The following is a 12806-nucleotide window of genomic DNA, read 5'->3' on the forward strand; positions in this document are numbered from 1 at the left end:
GATGAAAGATCAAATCAAATCTTTGCTTTGAAGAAAAAGATATTAAAACTGAGAGTGTTACAATTCCTATTACAGCATCCTTCCCTCCTCCCCCTGGCCCCAAGCCCCTTCTAAACTCTTCCCTTAAAGTCTGTAATAAAAATCTCTAAAAAGAAGGGGGCTTTCCGGCGATAGAGCTCCATCCCCAGGTCGGCTCCCAGAACCGCCGTTCCCAGCAATGGGACAGGAGCCCAGGAACACTGCTTTACTCCTCCCATATTTGGAACCAAAATTTCATTGCCATGCTCTGCTTCTTTTGGGAAGCCAGGAGGGAGAGAGCCAAGGCCTTTTTTGGCTTCATTTTGTCTCACTTAAAAGCTCCCAAGATGGGAAGAAACTCCAGGAAAGAGATCTGAATTGGCATTGCGATAAATCAGCCCGTTTTCTAGAAATTCCATTTTCAGAGATGTCAGCAGGTAAGAGCAAAACCCATTCACAGCTTGTTTGGAGGAGATAGATAGAAGGCAAGTACACCTTATTTAAAATGCAACCCAGAGCGAGGAAGCGGTGTTGTCTAGTGGAAAGAACATGGACCTGGGAGTCAGAGGACCTGGGTTCTAATTCTGGCTCTGACACTTGCCTGCAGGGCAACTTCGGGAAAGTCACTTAACTTCTCTTTTCTCTGTGCCTCAGTTTCCTCATCTGTAAAATGAGGACTGAATGCTCATTCTCCCTCCTACTTAAACTGTAAGTCCCATACGTGACAAGGACTGTGTCTGACCTGACTGTCTTCTATCTACCCCAGCACTTAGTACAGTGCTTGGCACATAGTAAGAACTTAACAAATACCACAGTTATTATTATCAGAAAGCATTCGGTCTATCTGTTTCCTTATTTCCAGTTCTTTGCCTGAAGCCACTGGGATGTTTGTGTCATGCGGAGTGGTTTAACAGTCAATCAATAATATTTATTGTTAATTGTTAATAAGGACAGGGAGCAATTGACTTTGGGGGCTTTTGATACAAAAGTATCAGATGGTGATAGTACACCCACAAAGCTAAACATGAATCATGAATAATGGGTTGCTATTAAAAGAGCCAACCTATTTTTAATTCATTCTTTTTTGGCTTACATTTGTTTGTATCCGATGTAACTAGAATTTATTTATTCATATTAATGTCTTTCTCCCCATCTAGACTGTAAGTTCACTGTGGGCAGTGAATGTGTCTATCAAGTCTGTTATATTGTACTCTCCTAAGCGCTTAGTATACTGCTCTGCACACAGTAAGCACTCAATAAATATGATTGATTGATTAATTGAACTATGCTTTTGTCCTTGTTATTTTGGGCTCTGCCAGCCTGGCCATTAGTCTGCAAGCACCTCAAGGGGCCATGTTTTGTACTTTTGTTATCAATCAATTGTATTGATTGAGTGCTTACTGTATGCAGAACACTTATTATAAGTTTCTAAGCACTTAGCCCATGGCTTCACCTAAAGGAGGCACTCAAAAAATCCTAATCATGATGGTGCCTAAATAGAAGTACTAAGGTCCCAGGACGTTGAGTGACTTACCCATAGCAGGTCAGGAGTAAGGGAGGGCTGAGAGCCCAACTTCTTGACAGCCATCCCTGAGCCCTTTCTGGCAGGCCATGCTGACTTGACTCCTCACAGTTCCCTGGCATTGGTCCCTGGCCTCAAGGAGTTTACAGTCTAATTAATGTCCTGGAATCTCACAGGTCTGTGGGCCAGTGAGTCTGGCCCTCAGCTCTGGGGGAGTTCATGGTCAGGAGGTAAACTGTAAGCTCATAATAGGCAGGGATCACATCTCCCCGGTTCTAGACTGCGAGCCTGTTGTTGGGTAGAGATTGTATCTATTTGTTGTCAAATTGTACTTTCCAAGTGCTTAGTACAGTGCTCTGCACACAGTAAGCACTCAATAAATACGATTGAATGAATGAATGAATGAATGAATGAATCTACCAACTCTGTTGTATTGTATTTTCCCACCTGCTTAGAACAATGCTGGACACAGAGTAAGCCCAGCACACACACTTCATTCCTCTAATGCTAACCTTCTCACTGTGCCTCAATCTCATCTATCTTGCTGCCAGCCCTTTGCCCACATCCTCCCTCTGGCCTGAAATGCCTTCCTTCCTCAAATCTGACAGACAATTACTCTCCCTGTCTTCAAAGTCTTATTGAAGGCACATCTCCAAGAGGCCTTCCCTAAGACCTCTTTTTTTCTTCCCTACTCCCTTTTGCACCTCCCTGACGTGCTCCCTTTGTTCTTCCCCCATACCAGCCCCACAGCACTTACGTACTAATCTGTAATTTACTTTTTATATTAATGTCTGTCTTCTCCCTACCCCCAAGGAGACTGTAAGCTCATTGTGGGCAGGGAACGTGTCTGTTTATTGTTATATTGTATTCTCCCAAGCACTTAGTATAGTGCTCTGCGCACAGTAAGTACTCAATAAATACAATTGAATGAATGACTGTATGAATGAATGAATAAATACTGATGACTGATGGCCATTCCCTGTTAGGAAGGTGGGCGGTATGAGACAGACAATGGAATGAATCCCCATTTCTCACAAAGTCCCAGTCCATTTGGAGATGGTCCCAGGGTGGGGGAAACAGAACAAGCTTCCAAATTTTGTGAACCTGATTAGAGTCCAAATGCCACCAGGAGGGGAGCAGTTTTGGAGAAGGGACAATTTTCCTGCACTCAGGCTCTGGATGATTGGCTTTATTTTACTGTTCATTTTGTCAGTTCCTGGGGCTTAGAAACTTCACTAATGGCCTTGGGTAATTTGGTATGGAGCAAATTTAAACCCTGATGCTCTGCCTTGCTATACTGTAATCTTCTCTTTCACTCTACTAATAAAGCAATCAGCCCTTCCCCAGTCCATCCTTGTGCCTTTGCCCCTGTGGGCAGGAGGAGCCTAGGTCGAAAGGCTCACACTGTTTGAAAGTGCACACACTCCCTGAGACTCTGCACTTCACACTCGGAGGAGGGCCTGGGTGGCCGTGAGAGGCTGTGGAAATTTCAGTTTGGAAATCATTTTTAACTGTGTTAAACCGAGAGCGCCCCTGTCCAGGTGTAACAGAGAAGCAATCAATAAGTCATGTTTCCAGCCTCTCATCCCCAGTGCTATTTTATTGAACACAAGTTTAATTGACCTGAAAAAGAGGCTTGCTAGTTCCGAAGCCTGCTGTGTTGCTAGCAAAACAAACATTCCTCAGTCTTTGGCTTCCGTGTTATTTTTATGCTGAGTTCCCCTAAACGGTCTTGACTGAGCTGAAAGTGAATCTCCATGTTGACACGATTAGGCCAGAGCATTTTCTAAGGAAAAGAAGGTGCTCAGGAGCCGAAGATGCCATTCAGAAAGGACATTTGGAATCGTTGAATGTGTTATTAATTGTTGCATGTAATTCATTCCTACTCCTCTACCTACCCAACTTGCCCCACTCGGACTGGAAGTCCAGTGTGGGACAAGGGATTGAGTCTGATCTGATTACCCCATATTGAGCCCAGTGCTTAGCACAGTGCTTGGTATGGAGCAAGGTCTTAATCATTCCTACAACTAACTAAAAAACACATGTGGGGAAATGTGGTGTGGGGAAGAAAGAATGTTCTATTATTAAGGATAATCAGTTAAAATATTTTAATTTGGCTCTGTGACATTCAAGTCAGGACAGCTCAAAGGACACTTTTTTTTCTGGTTCTAGTTACTGCTCAGCACCGGAAGATTTGCTCCCTTTAGTCACCCTTCTCTCAGCCCCACAGCACTTATGATCATATCTGCAATCTCTTTATTTATATCAATGTCTGCCCCCTCCTCTAGGTGTAAGCTCATTGAGGGAACATGTCTATCAACTCTGTTATATTATACTCTCCCAAGCACTTTGTACAGTGATCTACACACAGTACGTGTTCAATAAATACAATGGATTGATCGGAGGCATGAATGGGCAAAGAGCACAAAAATGAAAAGCAGGTTTCCCTGTGTTGGCTGTACCATTGTACCAAGAAGGTAAGCCCTACCACTGGCCCATGGGAGTAGCCCTGCCCTGGGAACGAGGGGCCCTGGGTTCTGGCCCCAGACCTGCTCTGCAGTTGCCTAATGTGGGCAGAGACAGTGCACGAACTTTGGTGTGTGCTGTGCCCCTGCCCACCTGCTCACTCACTGCACTCCATGCCCCAGCGGGAACCTGAAGGACAGGGGCGGGGGTCTCACCGATTCCTCCAAGCACGTTCTTGGTCCTGAGACCCCATTCCCAAAACACAGCTCTCCTCAAATGTAAAATGCTCCTCAAATCCTCCCACCTCCAACAAGCCTTCCTTGATCAACTCCCAGCATCCCAACTTATAGAAACTCAACAGCTGTCTCAAGCACTTAGTACAGTGCTCTGCACACAGTAAGTGCTCAATAAATACAATTGAATGAATGAATGTCACAGTTACATTTTTCCATCCTTAGCCCTTATTCATTCATTCAATTGTATTTATTGAGCACCTACTATGTGCAAAGCACTGTACTAAGTGCTTGGGAGAGTACAATATAACAACATACTAGACTTGAGCCTGTTGTTGGGTAGGGACCGTCTCTATATGTTGCCAACTTGTATTTCCCAAGTGCTTAGTACATTGCTTTGCACACAGTAAGTGCTCAATAAATACAATTGAATGAATGAATGAACAGACTCATTCCTGGCCACAGCGAGATCACAGTCTAAAGGGGGAGATAGACACCAATATAAATGAATAAATAAATAGATGAATAAAGAAATAAATACATAAATTACAGACATATACAGATATATATATATATATGTTGTGGGGATGGAAGGGAGGATGAATGAAGGAGCAAGTAAGAGCTGCTCAGAAGGGAGTGGGAGGAGAGGAGAGCTTAGTCAGGGAAGGTTTCTTGGAGCCTTATAATAATAATAGTAATAATAATAATAATGATGGTATTTAGTAAGTGCTTACTATGTGCAAAACACTGTTCTAAGCACTGGGGAGGTTACAAGGTGATCAGGTTGTCCCACGGGGGGGCTCTCAGACTTAATTCCCATTTTACAGAAGAGGTAACTGAGGCACAGAGAAGTTAAAGGCGAAGGGAATCAGTTCACCACATGCCTTATGAATACATATATTACATAGCTATATATTTATTCAATTGTAGGGACTGTCTCTATATGTTGCCAACTTGTACTTCCCAAGCGCTTAGTACAGTGCTCTGCACACAGTAATCACTCAATAAATACGATTGATGATGAATTATTATTAATTTTGATTACTCAATAATAACTGTGATATTTATTATGATCAATTATAATAATAATAATCTTGGTATTTAATAATTATGTTATTTTTAAGTGCTTTCTATGTGTCAAGCACTGCTCAAAGCTCTAGAGGGGATACAATATAATCAGGTTGGACACAGTCCCTGTTCCACATGGGGCTCACAGTCTTCATCCCCATTTTACAGGTGAGGTAACTGAGGCCCAGAGAAGTGAAGTGACTTGCCCAAGGTCACAGCAGACAAGCGGCAGAGCCAGGATTAGAACCTGGGTTCTTCTGATTTTCAGGCCCATGCTCTATCCACTAGGCCATGCCGTTGCTTACTGTGTGTCAAACACTGTAATAAACGCTGGGATAAATACTAGTTAATCATGTTGGACATAGTCCTTGTCCCACATGGAGCTCATAGTCTAAATAGCATGGGAGTCAGGTACTGAATCCACATTTTACAATGAAGAAAATGAGGCACATAGAAGTTAACTGACTTGCCCAAGGTCACTCAGAAGGCAAGTGGCAGAATCGGGATCAGAAACAGAAGCAGCATGGCTTAGTGGCAAGAGCATGGACTTGGGAGTCAGAGGTTGTGCCTTCTAATAGTAATAATAATAATAATGGCATTTATTAAGCGCTTACTATGAGCAGAGCACTGTTCTAAGTGCTGGGGAGGTTACAAGGTGATCAGGTTGTCCCATGGGGATGCTTACAGTCTTAATCCCCATTTTACAGATGAGGTAACTGAGGCCCAGAGAAGTTAAGTGACTTGCCCAAAGTCATACAGCTGACAATTGACAGAGCCGGGATTTGAACCCATGAACTCTGATTCCAAAGCCCCTGCTCTTTCCACTGAGCCACGCTGCTTCTAATCCCTGCTCCACCACTTATCAGTTGTGTGACTTTGGGCAAGGCACTTAACTTCTCTGGGCCTCAATTGCCTCATCTGTAAAATGGGGATTAAGACTGTGACCCCCACGCAGGACAACCTGATTACCTTGTATCTACCTCAGGGCTTAGAACAGTGCCTGGCACACAGTAAGAGCTTAACAAATACCATCATTAACCCAGGTCTCTGACTCCCAGGTCTGTGCTCTTTCCACTAGGTCATGTTGCTCTTATCTGTAAATAATAATGATAATAATAATAATGGCATTTATTAAGCGCTTACTATGTGCAAAGCACTGTTCTAAGCGCTGGGGAGGTTACCAGGTGATCAGGTTGTCCCATGTGGGGCTCACAGTCTTAATCCCCATTTTACAGATGAGGTAACTGAGGTACAGAGAAGTTAAGTGACTTGCCCAAAGTCACACAGCTGACAATTGGCAGAGCCAGGGTTTGAACCCGTGCCCTCTGACTCCAAAGCCCGGGCTCTTTTCCACTGAGCCACGCTGTTCTCTAGACATAATGTCTAGACATAAATGTCTTTATGTCGTCTTCCCTGTTACAGAGGAAGCTCCCTGTGAGCAGGGAATGTGTGGCTTCCCTGTGTTGTTCTTCCCAAGCACCTGACACAATTCCCTGTCTCCAGTGGGCATTTGATTAATGCTATTACCACCATTACTACTATCACCACGGGCACTACAACTATTACTCCCACTCCTCCTAAACTACCACCACTACCACCTCTATGATGACTACTACTACCCCCACTTCAACTCTCCCATCCTTCCCAGCAGTATCTCTAGAGGAGATCTCCTGCCTCCTCTCAAAAGCCACCCCTTCCATTCCTTATCACCTTATCAAAACTCTAGCCCCCTCCCTTCCTTCCCTAACAGCTATCTTCAATCATTTGCTCTTCAATGGCTTCTTCCCCACTGCTTTCAAACATGCCCATGTCTCCCCATCCTAAAAAAATCCGCCTCCCTTGACTGCACGGTTCCCTCCAGTTATTGCTCCATCTCCCTCCTACCATTCCTCTACCATTCCTGTATATATGTATATATGTTTGCACATATTTATTACTCTATTTATCTATTTTATTTGTACATATTTATTCTAATTATTTTATTTTGTTAATATGTTTTTTGTTCTCTGTCTCCCCCTTCTAGACTGTGAGCCCACTGTTGGGTAGGGACCGTCTCTATATGTTGCCAACTTGTACTTCCCAAGCGCTTAGTACAGTGCTCTGCACAAAGTAAGCGCTCAATAAATACGATTGATTGAATGAATGAATGAATTCCTCTCCAAACTCTTAGAGTGAGTTATTTGCACCCACTGTATCCAATTCCTCTCTTCCAATTCTCTTCTTGACTCCCTCCAATCTGGCTTTCTTCCCCTTCACTCCACAGAAACCACCCTTTTAAAAGTCATCAGTGATTTCCTTCTTGCCAAATCCAATGGCCTGTATGCCGTCTTAATCCTCTTCAACCTCCTAGCTGCCTTTGACACTGTGGACCATCCCTTTCTCTGAAAACATTGTCCAAGCTTGGCTTCACTGATTCTGTCCTCTCCTGGTTCTCCTCTTACCTTTCTGGCCATTCTTTCTCGGTCTCCTTCGCAGGCTCCTCGTCTGCCTCCCACCCCCTAACTGAGGTAGTCCCTCAAGGTTCAGTTCTGGGTCCCCTTCTATTCTCCATCTCCACCCACTCCTCTAATGCTAACCTTCTCACTGGGCCTTGGTCTCGCCTTCCTCGCCGCTGACCCCAACCCATGTTCTGTTGCTGGCCTGGAATGCCTTCCCTCCTCAAATCTGCCAGACAATTACTCTCCCCCTCTTCAAAGCCTTATTAAAAGCACATCTCCTCCAAGAAGCCTTCCCAGACTATGCCCCACCTTTCCTCATTTCCCACTCCCTTCTGTGTCACCCTGACTTGTTCACTTCACTCTTTTCCCCTCCTGGCCCCATAGCACTTACTTATCTGTAATTTTACTTATTTTTAATCATGTCTGTCTCCCCCTGACAAGGCTGTAAGCTTGTTGTAGGCAGGGAATGTGTCTGCTAATTGTTGCTTTGTACTCTCCCAAGTGCTTAGTACAGTGCTCTCAGTAAATACTGGAATGAATGAATGAATGAATGAATGAATACAACTACTACTGCTACTCCTGAGCTACCACCACCACTACCACCACCACCGGCTCTTTGATTCCTCCTCCTCCTTCTCCTCCTCTTTCGACTCCTCCTCCTGAAGTGTCAGGCCCAATGCCTATCTGAGGTTCCCTAAGTGAGACTCCATTGCCATCACCCAGAGGAAGGAGGGAGCTGCAGGGAACGCAGGCTCTTAGCAGAGTCACTGCCTTCCCCGCACCTTGGGTGGAGATAGGAAGTAGGATAAAAGCCTGCTGGGCTTCTGGGAAAGTGGCCGGGCCACCTGGGAAGTGAGCTGGGCTCTGGGGATCGGCAGAATGTCCAGGATAATAGCAATTCCCCTTGGTTCAAGAATGCGGGTCCAGTGCTTGGCTTTTATCCTTGGGCCACTAGTGAGTCAGTAAATCTAATTATTGAGCACCTACTGTGTGCAGAGCACTATACTACATAAGAAGCATCGCGGCTTAGTGGAAAGAACACAGACCTGGGAGTCAGAGAATGTGGGTTCTAATCCCAGCTCTGCCACTTGTATGCTGTGTGACCTTGGGCAAGCCACTTAACCTCTCTGTGCCTCAGTTACCTCATCTGTAAAATGGGGATTAAGACTGCGAGCCCTATGTGGGACAACCTGATTACCTTGTACCTACCCCAGTGCTTAGAACAGCGCTTAAGCACATAGTAAGTGCTTAACAAATATTCATTCATTAATTTATTCAATCATATTTATTGAGCACTTACTGTGTGCAGAGGACTGTACTAAGTGCTTTGGAAGTACAAGTTGACAACATATAGAGACGGTCCCTACCCAACAACAAGCTCACAGTCTAGAAGGGGGAGACAGACAACAAAACAAAACAAGTGGACAGGTGTCAAGTCGTCAGAACAAATAGAAATAAAGCTAGATGTACATCATTAACAAAGTAAATAGAATAGTAAATATGTACAATAATAATATGATGGCAGTTATTAAGCGCTTACTATGTACAAATCACTGTTTTAAGCACTGGGGAGGTTACAAGGTGATCAGGTTGTCCCACGGGGGGCTTACAGTCTTCATCCCCATTTTACAGATGAGGGAACTGAGGCCCAGAGAAGTGAAGTGACTTGCCCAAAGTCACACAGCTGACAATTGGCGGAGCCGGGATTTGAACCCATGACCTCTGACTCCAAAGCCCGGGCTCTTTCCACTGAGCTACGCTGCTTCTCCAAGCAGCGTAAAACAAGCAAAATAAGTAGAGTAATAAATCTGTACAAATATATATACAGGCGCTGCAGGGAAGGGAAGGAGGTAGGGCGGGGAGATGGGGAGGGGAAGAGGAAAAAGAGGGCTCAGTCTGGGAAGGTCTCTTGGTGGAGGTGAGCTCTCAGTAGGGCTTTGAAGGGAGGAAGAGAGCTAGCTTGGCGGATGTGTGGAGGGAGGGCATTCCAGGCCAGGGGGAGGATGGGGACCCGGGGTCAACGACCCCCCTACCATATACCATAACAATAATTAATAATATACTATGTCCTTGGGAGAGTACACTGTAACATTAAATTGACACATTCCCTGCCCACAATAAGCTTACAATTCAGAGGAGTAGGCAGGTATTAATATAAATAAATAAATTATAGGTATTTTCATAATTTCTGTGAGGCTGGAAGGGAGGGATGAATAAAGGTAGCAAGTCAGGACAACACAGAAAGGAGTGTGAGAAGCAGCATGGCTCAGTGGAAAGGGCACGGGCTTTGGAGTCAGGGGTCATGGGTTCAAATCCCGGTTCTGCCAATTGTCAGCTGTGTGACTTTGGGCAAGTCACTTAACTTCTCTGGGCCTCAGTTACCTCATCTGTAAAATGGGGATTAAGACTGTGAGCCCCCCGTGGGACAACCTGATCTGTAAAATGGGGATTAAGACAGTGAGCTCCCCGTGGGACAACCTGATCTGCTTCTAACCTCCCCAGCACTTAAAACAGTGCTTTGCACATAGTAAGTGCTTAAAAAATGCCATCATTATTATTATTATTAGAAGAAGAGGAAAAGAGGGTTTAATCTGGGAAGGCCTCTCAGAGGAGATGTGCCTTCAATGGGCCTCCTATCCTTCTGGGAGACAGGCACTTGCTTGCCCAAAGCTTGGAGCCTAGCGGCCAGCACCATAAGCTGATGGAAAGATGAGAACCGGCAGAAGAAGACATCTGCTAATGGTCCAGAGGCTCCCTCAGGAAGGGGCTCAGGGCTTTCTCCCCTGTCCTAAGAGCACAGGGAGCCCTGCTTGACCAAGAGCGATGAAAGCCTAAGTCCCAGAGTGCCAGGGTGCTACCAGTAGTCACCTAGGCCACTGCTGGCCATGCCAGCCTGGAGCCCAGGGTGTTCCAGCTGCCATAGTGCTAGCCTTGGGCCCTCATGCCCTCTCCCCTGTTTGGCAAGGCCACCTGGAGCAGCCCTCTGCTCCAGCCGCTCGTTTCAGCTCTGATAAAACTGTCGACAGGGCGGCCCGGGAGACTAGGGGATAACTGGGACTGGTCCAGCCAAAGATCATAAATCAGCCTTTAAAAGCATCCTCAGGTTCAGGGGAGGGTTTAAACTGACGTTATTCCTCTTCTTTAAGAAGCCTCTGAGGCTCACAAACAGAGTTTACGCTGGGAAGTTGGGATGCTAACAACCTCGGCTCGTTTCCCTGCATTTTATATTGCCAGTCTGAATCCTGTTCGAGAAGACTAAAGGGACGTGGGAGAAAAGCTCGAGGGAAACAGTGCATGCACCCATACGCGCACTAACACACACACACATGCATGCATAGATGCATATGGCGCTTTGGGCAGTTCTTCACAAGGGCTTTTCAGGCCAACCCACCAGCATGAAGTTGGATCTACTGGAAGAGCTGTCCCGTAACTCCCACTCTGACCCACCCCCCCCAGGCTCTCCCTCTTTTCCTCCCTCCCTTCTGGAACAGCCCACCCCACGTCCAGCTGGGCAGGTGTCCAATGTACGGTTATGGAGTAGGTGCTCAGCTGGGACCCATTGCTCCTCTCGGCAAATGAATCAACCCACCAGACACGGTCCCTTCCATCTAGAAACTCCCAATTGAATATGAAAGAAACATAACTTTCAGAAGAACCACCTGCCTCTTCTCTGCCTGACAGAAACCCAGAAGGGCTGGGGAGCAGACTGCCCAGGGCTGTGGCTGTACAGTCATAGATAGACTGGAGCTGGGGGCGGTGGCCCCGAGCCCCACGTCTGAGTTCAGTCCCTTGAGCTTCCTGCCTCTCCTCCAGCTCAAGCTGTTGTGTTGGGCTCCACCCCAGCAGTGACTTGGTTGCAGCTGGCCGGTCCCACCGGCCCTTGCCCCTGCCCAGAAAGGGCCAAGAATAGCCAGTAGCATGAGGCCTCCCCTTGGTCGGCCCAGGGCGGACAGTGGGACTCTCTTACTCTCTGGTCTGTGAGGAGCTAAGGAGAAGTTCAAAAATGGTCGGCACATAGTAAATGCTTAAGAAATTCCATGGAAAAAAATCAGTACAGCTCTGCTCAGAGACAGCTGCCTCCACTTTCTCTCCTCCAATTCTCTCCTTGATCCCCTCCAATCTGGTGACCCACATTTTACTCCTTCTAGACTGTAAGATCCTTATGGACAGGGATTGTGTCTACTAAATCTGTCCTAGTGTCCTTTCCCAAGCACTTAGTACAGGCCCTGCACATAATAAGCACTCAATAAGTACCACTGACCACTGGCCACTGGGGGATGATCTTGGAGGAATCTTCCTTCATCAGTGTCTGCCCTTCATAGCTATGTACATAGAGGCTGAGATTATATCTGTGCCAACATCGCCCCATCAACCCCACTGAGCAACTGTGGTTGGAGATCTTACAGATATTTCATTCTGTTTGGAATAACATATGACCTTGTATCTACCCCAGCTCTTAGAACAGTGCTTGGTACATAGTAAGTGCTTAACAAATACCAACATTATTATTATCATTATTATTATTATTATTATTATTGTTATTATTATATGACAAATCAGGGAGAAAGGGAAGGTAAATGTGCAAGTGCTTCTGGTGGGATATAAATGGCAGGCTCTGCATGTACCCATAACATATATTTCATAATTCATTTCATAATTCATTTCATTGTCTGTCTACCCCCATCAGATTGTAAGCTCCTCAAGGGCAGAGAGCATAACTACCACTCCATTCATTCACTCAATCATATTTTTGAGTGCTTACTGTGTGCAAAGCATTGTACAAAGCACTTGGGAGCGTACAATATAACAACAAACAGGCTCATTCCTGCCCACAACGAGGTCATTTAGTACAATGCTATGCACACAGTAAGGACTCAATAAATACAATCAATTGATTGATCTGCATTGTATTTCTACAGCTAGAGCCTCCCTAAAGAGGGTTCTGTGAGTGGTTAATCATCTTTCACAGTACCAACGCTCACTCACATGAGGAGGAAATTGAGTCTATCTGGGAAAAGTCTCTGTTATCTCATACACCTTCAGTGCTTTAGTTAAGGAGCT

The sequence above is a fragment of the Tachyglossus aculeatus genome, chromosome 5 (genome assembly GCF_015852505.1).
Source record: "Tachyglossus aculeatus isolate mTacAcu1 chromosome 5, mTacAcu1.pri, whole genome shotgun sequence".
Taxonomy (NCBI): domain Eukaryota; kingdom Metazoa; phylum Chordata; class Mammalia; order Monotremata; family Tachyglossidae; genus Tachyglossus; species Tachyglossus aculeatus.